This window comes from Caretta caretta, chromosome 14 (genome assembly GCF_965140235.1).
Source record: "Caretta caretta isolate rCarCar2 chromosome 14, rCarCar1.hap1, whole genome shotgun sequence".
Lineage (NCBI taxonomy): Eukaryota > Metazoa > Chordata > Testudines > Cheloniidae > Caretta > Caretta caretta.
The window spans coordinates 45982333-45994523 of record NC_134219.1 but is presented as its reverse complement, the minus strand read 5'-3'; the positions used below and the strand labels follow the sequence as shown (position 1 = coordinate 45994523).

The 12191-nt window shown below is 47.9% G+C and overlaps 1 protein-coding gene across 10 annotated transcripts in view; it reads right to left on the bottom strand.

Annotated features, from left to right (window-relative positions):
- LOC125621613 (C-type lectin domain family 2 member A) overlaps positions 1–12191 on the bottom strand; it is a 66918-nt gene that overhangs the window by 11179 nt on the left and 43548 nt on the right. The window contains exon 4 of one of the 10 annotated variants that reach the window (XR_012664971.1): positions 1139–1227. The exons of 7 other annotated variants lie outside the window; for them this stretch is intronic. The gene's annotated coding sequence lies outside the window, so the exon portion shown is untranslated. Of the gene's footprint in view, positions 1–1138; positions 1228–8814; positions 8868–12191 lie in introns of those variants that run through there. 2 more of the 10 variants (XR_007352512.2, XR_007352514.2) reach the window with 2 other exon arrangements.

Genomic DNA, 12191 nt, shown 5'->3' with positions numbered 1-12191 from the left:
TGCCATGAAATGAATACTGACATTTTACTGTCAAAATCGAATCCTTCCAAGCCTACTTATTAGCTGAACAGGTCATATTGTAATAGCTGCTTCAAGGTCTATAATTTGTCCCCCAGCTGCTGAGTTCTTATGGGAGAAGGCAGCTTCAGCTCCTACCATTTAACCTCCTGTTTTCAACTAGGGTATGTTAGAGAGTTGCTAACTTCCCCACATTTCTGGGAGCTGAACCATGCTCTTGAATTAGAGCAGCAGGACAGGCTACTTGGCCCGTGCCATTTCCAGGAGAACGACCCTGGACCGAATACAGACACCTCCAGGCTGTTTCCTGCCCTCACCTGCAGCAAATTGAGATTCTGGTGGGGGTGCGGATTCACAGTTCAAACAAATAAATTGCTCAGCACAGCCCTCAACCCAACCCCCCTCCAGCATGCAGTCCCATCCAACCCCCCTCAACAACAGTCCCCCAGCCAACCCCAGTCCCCCATCTGATCAGTGGAGAAACATACCTGCGCTATCCCCCCCAAACCCAAGCCCTGCTGCACTCTCCAGGGTTTAGCTGAAATCCCTTCCTTCTCCACCCTCCAAATCAGTGCAGTCCTCCCCGCCTTTGTTCCCTGCTCCCACTCTCCACCCTAATCAGTGCAGGATCCCCTATCCTCACGTGGTACCAGAGATCCCTCACTTCACGCACTGTGTCTCCCTGCCCCAGCAGGACCCTGAACCTGAACAGAGCAGGATTGGGTCCCCTAGACCCAGGGGTGGAGAATCCCAGGGACTTTGCTCAGGGCTGTTTCTTTAGCAAACAGTCCAAGTTGGCTCCCCCCCCTTGTCCTACAGACACAAGTGCAACATGAAGCCAAGAGTCAGAGCCTGGCAGCTAGCTCAACCCCCAGCATACACCTTCACTTCACTCTCCTGCGGCAGGTGGCACTTCCCATTCCAGTCAATCCCCGCGAGCACTCAGAAAAAAAACACCCTAAAAGGGCAGAAAATCTAAACATGACAAGAAAGGAGCCCCAAAGGAGAGGAGCCAACTGGCCAGCAGCGAGACTGTTATTAGCAGGTTCCAAGAAGTGCCCAGCCGCAGACACACCTTAAGGCTTTCATGATCTTTTTAATAACCAGTAAATAAACACACCCTATCGCCTGTGGGTGAGCACCTGCCACAAAGCGAGCCTCTGAATCCAACCGATCAGTCTTCATCCTCAAAGGAAACCTGCACAGCACCTTCAAAAGACAAGTCCAGAAGCTTAAATTCATTCCTCTGCTTAATGACAGGTTTCAGAGGAACAGCCGTGTTAGTCTGTATTCGCAAAAAGAAAAGGAGTACTTGTGGCACCTTAGAGACTAACCAATTTATTTGAGCGTGAGCTTTCGTGAGCTACAGCTCACTTCATCAGATGCATACCGTGGAAAAGTCTGCTGCAGTTTCCACGGTATGCATCTGATGAAGTGAGCTGTAGCTCACGAAAGCTCACGCTCAAATAAATTGGTTAGTCTCTAAGGTGCCACAAGTACTCCTTTTCTTATTCCTCTGCTAGACACTCAAAATCACGGACTGAACAGAGACACGGGATTTATGGCTTTTTACAACAGTCGGTAATCCCCTCTTTTTGCCCTGTGACTGCAGAGGCTTTAACCGGCCATTCTACCTTGAACGGTCCCTTACAATAAGTGCTAATTAGGGATGCTGAACAATCTGTTCTACCTTAGCCCAGAGAACCTTTCCCAGATCTGAAGAAGAGCATGGTGTGTGGCTGGAAAGCCTGTCTCTTTCACCAGCAGAAGTTGGTCCAGTCAAATATATTACCTCACCCACCTTGTCTAACCTTTCAATATTCAAGCAATTTATTTAAGAGATCCTTTGCCCATTAAGAAACACGTTATGCTGAGCGCCATGCAAAAATAAAGAATCCGTGATAATTATGGGCACCAGATGCATCCCCTCTCTTCCCTGGCCCTCTAACCTCATGCACAAAGATATTGCCCATGGTCTTCAGTTTTGAGGACAGTGAAAATGAAAATCATAAAGGAGCAATTGCAAGATCTACAATTATCACCCCCTCTCCCCCCACTCTCAGTAACAGTACTTCCCAAAGAGTTAAAACCCACTGAACTCTTGTGGCGGGGGGGGGGGGGGGTGTCTGCATTGTTTTGGATTAATGGTAGTTCCCTCCTCTCCACCAAGCTATTCTTCATAACAGAAAGGTTCTCCTTCAGCAGAACAGATTCAGATACAATGGTCTATTACAGAGAATGCCAGACAAAGTTGCCTTCTTTCAAAATGGTGTCATCTCCTCTTCTCCTCAATGGGAGCGAAGCCATACCTGGCCTCATTTGGTGGCCATTTTGAGAAGGGCATCTCTCTTTACTTCCTCAAAGTGCAGGGCCCCACCAACTTCCCTGAGGGATCCTGTGGCTTCAGACCCATCAAGAACAATGCAATATGGAGGCCATTCTTCCTGACAAAGTTTGTTATGAAAAATAGCCATTAATCCTGAATGTCTTTGCAGACGCCATCCATTCAGCCAGATCTACTCAACAGGTAGGCCACAAGGGAGGGGGAACCGGTGTATCTGAGCACACAGGGTAATGAGTTGGGTGGTATCCTGCTCTGGTCAAACAAACAAAGCAGCTGTAAGTCTACTGCAATGGGCCCATATGCGCGGGCTACTTTGTGTTTCAGACGGAATGAACAGAACAGAGAATCATCAAGTGATCCATCCGCTGTCACCCATTCCCAGCTTCTGGAAAACAGAGACCACGGATACTCAAGAACACGGTGTTGCATCCCTACTCATCCTGGCTAACAGCCATCGATGGACCTATCTTCCATGATCTTATCTAGTTCTTTTTTGAATCCTGCTAGCATCTTGGCCTTCACAACATCCTCTAGCAAGGAGTTCCACAGGTCGACTGGGCATTGTGTGAAAACACACTTCCTTTTGTTTTGAACCTGCTGTCTATTAATTTCATTGGGTGACCCCTAATTCTTGTGTTATGAGGAGTAAACAACACTTTATTTACTTCCTGCTCACCTGTCATGATTTTACAAACTTCATTTTACTCCTCTCTTTTCCAAGCTGAAAAGTCCCAGTCTTTTTAATCTCGCCTCATATGGAAGCTGTTCAATGCCCCATATCATTTCCATTGCCCTTCTCTGTACCTTTTCCAATATATTGCTTTTTTGAGCTGGGGCGACCAGACCTGCACACAGTATTCAAGATCTGGGCATACCACAAATTTATATAAAGGCAATAGGATATTTTCTGTCTTGTTCTCCATCCCTTTCCTAATGGCTCCTAACAGTCTGTTGGCTTTTTTTGACTGCCACTGCAAATCGAGCGATGTTTTCAGTGACACCATGCCACTGTTACTCCTGGGGGGGGATTCTGCGTCCCTGTGGGGTCACACAATTCATTTGGCCTGCATTTTTCTGTGCCCCCCCACGCAGAAAAATGCAAATAAATAAATTAATTTTAAAAATCAGCCTCTTCCCTGGGAGCCCAGCATGTCTGGAGGATCAGCCCCAGAAACAGGGGCGTGGAACCGGGTGTATGTGTGTGCCTGAGTGAGTACTCTTGGAGGGAGCGAAGCATCTTCTTTACGCAAGAGGCAGGCTAGAGGCACAAAGAGCAGCCCTGCCTGAGTTAATGGATTCATTCTCTGAGGCACTAGCTGTCTGCCTTACTGTAACATTGTTAAAGTTTCAGAGTAGCAGCCCTGTTAGTCTGTATCCACAAAAAGATCAGGAGTACTTGTGGACTTAGAGACTAACAAATTCATTACAGCATAAGCTTTCGTGGGCTACAGCTCACTTCATCAGATACAAAGATATATATAGTACACACACACACACACACACACACACACACACACACAGAAGGTGGAAGTTGCCATCAAGTTGCGATATAATTGCTTAGATAAATGTGTGTAGATATCTATGTTAGAAAGTGATGAGTGATGTTTTTCTTACTTACTAGACAACAATAATGATTTGTTGCAAGCTCTGTTTAGATGGAAAATCAAATTCAATTATAAATTCACTAACATTTTTAATTTATTAGTTAAATACAACTACCTTAAATGTGCTGGATAGGTAAGAAACATGTTATCAAAATGTTTTGCATTTAAAACTGATTTATTAAACAAAGTACTCTCAAAAGTCAGGGGCGACATGTGGGGCCCCCCCCCCCCCAACAGGGGCCATTGCCCCCACGGCGGCAGCCCCTGCTGGCCCCTCCCCCCGGTAGAGGTGCCCTCATTTAAACCCGTTGCCGGTATCTAGAGTTAATGAATTTCTGGTCACTGTTTCCTTCAAGTTTTTTAGAACTAGGAGATCTCATCCTGTTACATCTAGTTATTATTCATGGATTGGAAGAAAGAAAACATAGAAAAGCTTGTTTTTCCAACTAGGAAAGAACTAGGCAACAAACTATTTAAATAAACTGAAATGAAGAAAATAGTCTCTCTGAACCAGAGGCTACTGCTGTCAAAAGCTGGTTTATCATTTCAGCAACCTCTGGTTCCAGGTGCTTAGCCAGTGCCTTCCACCAGTTCAGTGGTTTGCCTTTATTTAAGACCTTGCAGAAGACAAGCTCTGCTTAATTCTTTTTAATTAAGAAATTATACTATGTTTAGGTTCTAATTCTAACTCAGGTTGTCAATTTCAAATTTAACTTTAAATAGCTATATTTTTTAAAAGAAAACCGGTATTTACTTTAAACAACATTTGATTTTGTTTTTAAAAACTGATTTCTATCCATCCCTTTTTAGAGACATTAAAATGTTTTCACTTCTTCTATCCTCATTATAGCACTAAAGAGCAGAGTTAAGTTCTCTCAGAAAGGAGAATCTTTCTATTATTAAAATACTGAGGGGGGTAATGAGCATTAATCCTAAAAATACATGTATATTCAAAGGTAGCCTGTACACAAGATGGCAGTGATCTAATAACACAGGAAGTTCAAAGAATCTGACAAGGCAGAGTTTGGACACCCAAACCTTAACACATTTAGATTGCTTTCAAGTGTAACCATAATGGTAAATTCCTTAGATTTATACATTCCTTTTGAGATAACGACAACATCCCAGCAATGTTGTTTATCTTCAATTACTGATGTGTGCTCTCAACTGGAATGCCATTTTAATGCAGTTTTTGACGAAGAATCCACACATGAGGTTCTTCCCCGCGTGTCCAACTGCCTTGCAGAGGAGGAAGTTGAGACCAGTTTCCCACCTACACTAGTTGATTTTTCATTCGGGTTTCTTTCCCTGCTGTGTACCAGGGCAACATTTTAGTTACGTGATTAACTGGCAGCCCTTTGTACAGCATCTAGCACTCTGGGGCTTGTCAGAGTGTACTTTGGTGGCAAGCCATGGCACAATCAGCGGGCCTACCTCATTTCCTCCTTTCAGATAACCTAAGGACTCTGGGACAGGACCTCTTGCCCCAACAGTACCCCTTCCCTGGAAAAACCTAAATCCCAACACTCAATCCATTGATCACTGCAGTGCAAGCAGTCATTAAAATCCCAGGACATCTCATCCCTTGACGCCCTACATATTACATGTCTGCCACACCTGGACTCCGTCAGTCCTCTTCTATCCAGACAACCACCCCAGTCCTTCCTGCTGGAGGGAACCCCCCCAGATTTCTCTGCTGGGAGATCATCTATGAAGTGAGCCGTAGCTCACGAAAGCTTATGCTCAAATAAATTGGTTAGTCTCTAAGGTGCCACAAGTACTCCTTTTCTTTTTACTAGGGGAGCATCCCTCACTCCCCCAGCCCTCTCCCAATTCTCCTGGGTCCAGCTCCAATGTGAAGACATCAGCAAGTCCCTCTACTGCTCCCGTGTTTTTAGCTCTCTGCTCTGGCTTCGAAGCAGCAGGCAACTCCCTCTCCTGCCTTCAGTCCTCTCCAACCCTGCTTGCTGCTCCTGTACCTTCAGCCTTCCCCCAGGAACCAATGCTCCAAAGCAATCTCCATCCACAGGTCTGTCTCCCTCAGAGCTTCCCTGGTCCTGTATAACCCCAGATGGGAGCACCTGCTCTGAACCTACTTCATTCCCTGGGGCCTGTCACCCTGTGACACACTGAATGCACGACTGGGGCCTCTAGGTGCTACCCCAATAAAAATGAAGAATAAATAACAGCCTGCACTACACCGACTGAGATTACTGAGAACCACAGGTTAATATCACTGGTGCTTAACAAGCTGTAGAGTATGAAAATGCATGTTCCCAGGTCTGTTTTTAGGATTTTTAGATCCTGCTGTTGGCAGTGTTCAAGCAGAGCTGGCTGAAAGTTTGTCATTATTTTTAAAATGGAAAATGGGCTTTTCCGACTAAAAAAAATGTTTTCACCGTGCACTGAATTTCACAAACAGTTTTGGGGGTTTATCATAATAGCAAAACCCAAATGCTTCCATTTCTGATAATCAAGAGCCAATAATGCCTTGGGTTTAAGCAACAAGTTTTTGGATGAAATCCGCCCCAACAAATTGAAGAAATTGGGCAACACCCCCCCGGCCCATTTATTAACATTTTTCATGAGGGGGGAAAAAAGTTTCCATTCAAGTGCTGGTGAGAGGGAGCCCGGTATCACGGTCAGTATCAGACAGGGACTAGACCAGTGATACTCAGACCCCAGCAGGTCAGGAACCAAATCAGCCATCAACCTTACCCAAAAGAGCCACAGTCGTGTGAATCCATTGTTTCACTTACTAATCATATTTACAGGTTTCAGAGTAACAGCCGTGTTAGTCTGTATTCGCAAAAAGAAAAAGAGGACTTGTGGCACCTTAGAGACTAACCAATTTATTTGAGCATAAGCTTTCGTGAGCTGTAGCTCACGAAAGCTTATGCTCAAATAAATTGGTTAGTCTCTAAGGTGCCACAAGTCCTCCTTTTCTTTTAGTCATATTTAAACAGTGTGTCAGGGGAAATATTTAAGATTACTCTCCCAGCGAGTAAGTTAATATCAGGGCTGCCGCACGGGCTGGACAGGAGGCGAGGCGTACAGAGAGAGAGCGAGCGCGTGCACGCCGGAAACTACACCCGAGTGTACTGCACAGAGCCGCTCCCCTCCCACAGCAACACCTGCATCGTCTCCTCCTGTGAGGGTGAGTGTGATGCGCGGCCCTTTCTCTGCCTCGGGGGGCTGGCTGCTCACCTTGCCAAGCGCCCTAGGAACAAGCAGGATTGGCGCTAATGCGAAGGAGCAGTGGCTGTGGGGGCTAGACAGGGCTCTCTGCCAGTCCCAGCTGACGTGCCTGTGTGATCCTGCCGGGAAGGGGGTGGGGGTGCTGGTCTGCCAGCCCTGCAGCAGGCATGTGGTGTCCTCCCGCTGTGGGGCTGCTTTAATTCACCCTCACACAGCAAAAACCAGTGAGAGAGCATTTTAATCTCCCTGGACACAAAGTCATAGACTTGAAAGTTGCCATACTTCAAAAAACCCCTCAAAAACAGACTTCTGTGCGAAACTGCTGAGCTGGAATTCATTTGCCAGTTGGATTGTAGCACACTCGGCCTGAGAAAAGACTGGCTCACGACAAAAGGTTCTCTCTCTATTTTGGCATTCACAGCTTCTCATCAACTCTTAGGAATGGGCCACATCCCCCCTGACTGAATTTACCTCCTTAGCACTGGTCCTCCACATAGTATTGCATCACCCCCATCTTTGCAGGTATACGTTTATTCATCTGCCAAACTGCAGCTTGCCCCTCTGCATCCGAAGAAGTGGGCTGGAGCCCATGAAAGCTTATGCTCTAAGCCAGCGGTGTCCAATACATTCGCCGCTAGCCACACGTGGCTCATAGGCTATTGAATTGGGGCTTATGCATGTGACTATTTTATATAATGTGGCTAATAAGAAAAATTCAAAACCACAAGCGTGGCTAGCATCAAATTTCTATTGGAGGCCGCTGCTCTAAGCGATTTGTTAGTCTTTAAGGTGTTACAAGACTCCTAGCTAGTTTTGCTGAAACAAACTAACACAGCTCCCCCCGACATATGATGCAACATGTACGCCGTGGAGAGGAAGTGAGGCTAGCGCCAGCTTTCCTGAGTCGTTCAATATGGGAGTCCCCCTCTTAACCCCCTTTCCCCCCCAAACACTCTTACAACGAGCTTCCCCCGGGAGCAAGATCCCTGCTCGCTCCACACATCCAGAAGCACCCGGGGAAAAGGCTGCTCCCCTGGGAACCTTGCTTCACAGCTCCGTGCAAGATGACTTCATTAGTTCCCACCAGATTCAAAGCCTGCTGATGGGTTACATTAGATCACCGTGGTTCAGTATCACGTGCTGCCAGGAGCCGCTTGGAGGCTGTCCAGAGAATCACTGAATTGCGCCGTTCAGCCCTAGGGCAATCCCGTGGAAGAGGCGTGCGGAGCCGCTGCTGCACCCCCACCTGGGCGGGACCCTCCAAGGGCCGGCAGGGTGCGGCTCCGCGCTCAGCCGGGACCGCGCCTGCGGGGGTGTGCGGGGCGGGGGCACACAGGAGAGGCGAGTCCCACTGGAGGCGACCGGATCACCTGGCCCCGCGCCGCCGCCGCCGCCCCGGTGCAGGGCGCTGTACAAGGCAGCATAAGAGGCGGCCCTGGTCCCGCTGCACTCCAGGGGCGCCCCCCGCATCACACCCAAAGCGCACAAGAGCTCTGCCCCGCCGCGCCGCGCCGCCCTCCCGGTCAGGAGGCGATCCGGGCTCAACCCGCAGCCCCTCCGCCGCAGGGGCAAGACGCCCTGGCCCCCCGCAAGAGGACACGGGGCTCAGCGGCGACCCCCACCATGGAAAAGACGAGATCCGCTACTCACCCCGGCCACATCAGCCCGGCGCCTGCAACCCAATCTGAGCACAGGCCGGCAGCTAATTAAAGAGCCACTTCCGGGCCCGCCCCGCCCCCTGAATCTGACGTCCCAAACCTCCCCCCCCCCCGCCACTGCGGCAGCGGTTTGCAAACCCCCCAACACACACACACAGAGCAGCGAGGCACTGTCCAAAAAATCCCCCCATCAGCGGGCCAGCTGCCCATCTTTTCTCGACACAGTGGCAGGCAAGAGGCAAAATTACTTTTTTCAGAGTAACAGCCGTGTTCCTCTGTATTCGCAAAAAGAAAAGGAGGACTTGTGGCACCTTAGAGACTAACCAATTTATTTGAGCAAATATTATTTATTTGAGCACGAAAGCTTATGCTCAAATAAACTGGTTAGTCTCTAAGGTGCCACAAATATTACTTTTCGCACCCAGCATCACTCCCCGAGTATTGCCGCTGCGAGGAGACACGCTTCCCAAACCACAACTAGACGCCTGCTCACAGATGATGCCAGATCAGCACCCAGAAGGCGCAGCTGAGATCACCGCCTCAAACCAAACCCATAAGCGACTGTGTCCCCAAAGCTTACAACTGAAGAGCCAAGCCAGACAAAGGACACAGCAGGAGGGGAAACCTTCACCCCATCCAGCAAAAGAGACCAAAATGTCCACATCCTGATCCTGTTTTCCAAATGAATTCTTAGCACCTCACACTGTGAGCACCTGCTCTACTTTACCCACTCCCATCTTCCTGTTACAGTGTGAAAACTTAAGCCACACACAAGGCTGCAAGATGTGCACATGCAACCCTGCTCCTTGGTGGGAGCTCGAGGGCCAGATTAAAATGTCTGAAGGGCCGGATGTGGCCCCTGGGCCGTAGTTTGCCCACCCCTAGCTTAAGCAGAACCACCCATAGCACTATATGCAGCTACTGTGACAGGCGGGTGGGCCTAGGCCTGCCCCCTCACCCGAGGGGGAGGAGCCAGCTGGACCCTGACCACAACTGAATGCTGGGGACAACAAAGGAAAAAACAGGGATGGGAGCGCTATCAAAGGTTGAAAATCAGAGATTCGGAGGGGGACACCAACCAGAGAACCCCCGACAGCCCCCACCGCTCCTCAAAGATGTCTAAGGAGTCAGCGGGCACTGCCCAGAGGAACTCTGCCCAGAGTCATGGCTGTGCAACGGACCAGAAACAGGCCCCACAATCACAAAGCAAACCCTGTCCAGCTTCCTCCTCCTCCTAGAGTGATGGATGGCCACGTTGGTTGAGGAGGAGGACTCACAGCTTTGTGGGGCTACAGATGGGGTCTGCACAGATCAGGAGATACGCAGAGAAGTGCAGCCAGATCCTTAGTAAGAGGTTCTGGAGGAGCCGGAAGAGGGGCTGCAACCTGACGCACCCTACATAGATGTGCACCAGGGTCTCCCTCTCGCTACAGAAGGGACAGGCCTCAGGGGAGTTCATGAACCACGCCTGGTCCATGCTCGTGCTCACAGCTCCATGGAGGAGCTGCCAATTAATATCCCTGGTGGGTAGAACTGGCCATAGTGGGGAATCAACAGGGCTCTACTCACATGTAATAATTTGCAAGTTTAGAGCCCAAGAGAGTGGAAGTTGGGCGATAAGAGGGGCATATCAGACTGCTTAAAACTGGGGGGGGGAGGGATTATGGTGGGGCTGTTAATAACAAACTGAACAGAAATGTAAAAGAAAAAATTTTTATTTACTTCAAAGCCGAATGAACATTTGGGAAAAGGCAGTAGCTGTAGGAGATGCAACACTTCAGTTAAGGTGTGAGAGCTGTTGTGACAACTGGGCCTACCCAGTGTACCCCTATTGTGAGCTTCACTGTGAAAAAAGATGTGAACGTTCCTGAGAGGTTCCAATAACCATGAAAAATAGGAGAACCAGAAAAAAAAAGCTGGATTAGTCTAAACCGAAAAGGCCACGTTAATAAAATCCAAGGGCTGTTAAAATTACGCTGGGTAAAACCGATGTGGAACCAGAAGCGAATAAACCACAATTAGTGTGACCGATATTAAGCCTAATTGCAGACAAAATAAGGACAGGGATGAACTACGATGCCCACTTTCCTCCTCCTTGGGATTCCTTGGGGAAGCGGGAGGGGGGCGGGACATGATCAGTTCAGATAGTTCACTTCTATTCTCCCTCTCATCTGCCCATCCTGCCTTGCAACACAGCTCATCTCCCGAACTGCCAGCAGCATCGCCATTCATCTTGACTCACCCAAGGACTTTCTTCCTGAGGGGAAGGCTGGCTGGCTGGCCATAATCTTGTTCAATGAATTTTGTTTTCATCTGTGAGTGCTGAAAGTCATCACATTATCATGTCACGCAGCCCTCAGCCCACCAGTGGGCGTATTCAACTTCCCACACTGCAGAGGTATGTAAGATCCTGCATCATTTTCCCTTCCTATGTTGTGTTATCTTATGCCCCCCTTCTTTTCTTTCCTTCTACCCTCTCTCGCATTTTCTAGACTTTTCACTGAATCCTGAAGTCAACCATGCTGGGTTCATCCACGCCTTCCTGATCTAAGAAAACAAACAAAAAAACCCCAAGCAAATAGCATTCCTGACCAAATCGGTAAGCCACAATCCAAAGAGCAGGTGTTGTCGTTGACTTGTCAGCCAAAAGCCATCTACTCCTAACTAACCAGTGATCCAGCGTGCCAAAAACATGAACAAAAGCCGTATTTCACCCATCTTTTCTATCTCCTCTTCTCCAAATTGTGTGTCTGGTTGTTACAAACAAGATCTGTAAATACCCTTCATACACCAGAGATGAAAGTAAAATTAACCTTTTCCTTTTCAAAGAAAGGCTATTCTGAAATTAGAGACTAATATTTTGCCTCCAGAAAAAAGTTTTAAAAGTTTTGACTGCTTGTTTTGCATAATCACTCACCCAATTTCAGTATAAATGCCTGTTTTAATTTCTTGATCTTTCTTCTCTTTAATCAATAAACTTTTAATTTAAATAAATGTTTTGGGGTGTTTGTCAAGTAACAATATGTACACAAGAGAGCTCAGAGTACATCCTCAACGACCCCTAACAATCCCCCCAGCAAAATCAAGGACGATCATTCATAGTACCCAAGGCAAAAAAAACAAACCCAAAGAGATATAACAAAACAAAAAGCACACAAGCTTTCCAGGTCACATTTAAAAAGGCATTTGGCGTCCCTCCTTGCAGGGCCCCTGAGCCTGACTAAATCAGCCACCAGGAAATGGACCCATGAAACGCTCTTTATAACTGGGCTGAAAGGGGGTTTATCCCATCTACGCTGGCAGTTAAATCAGATTCCCCTCCCCTTTGGCTTTGGGGGCAGAGGGACCCTTTGCTGAGATAAGAAACTG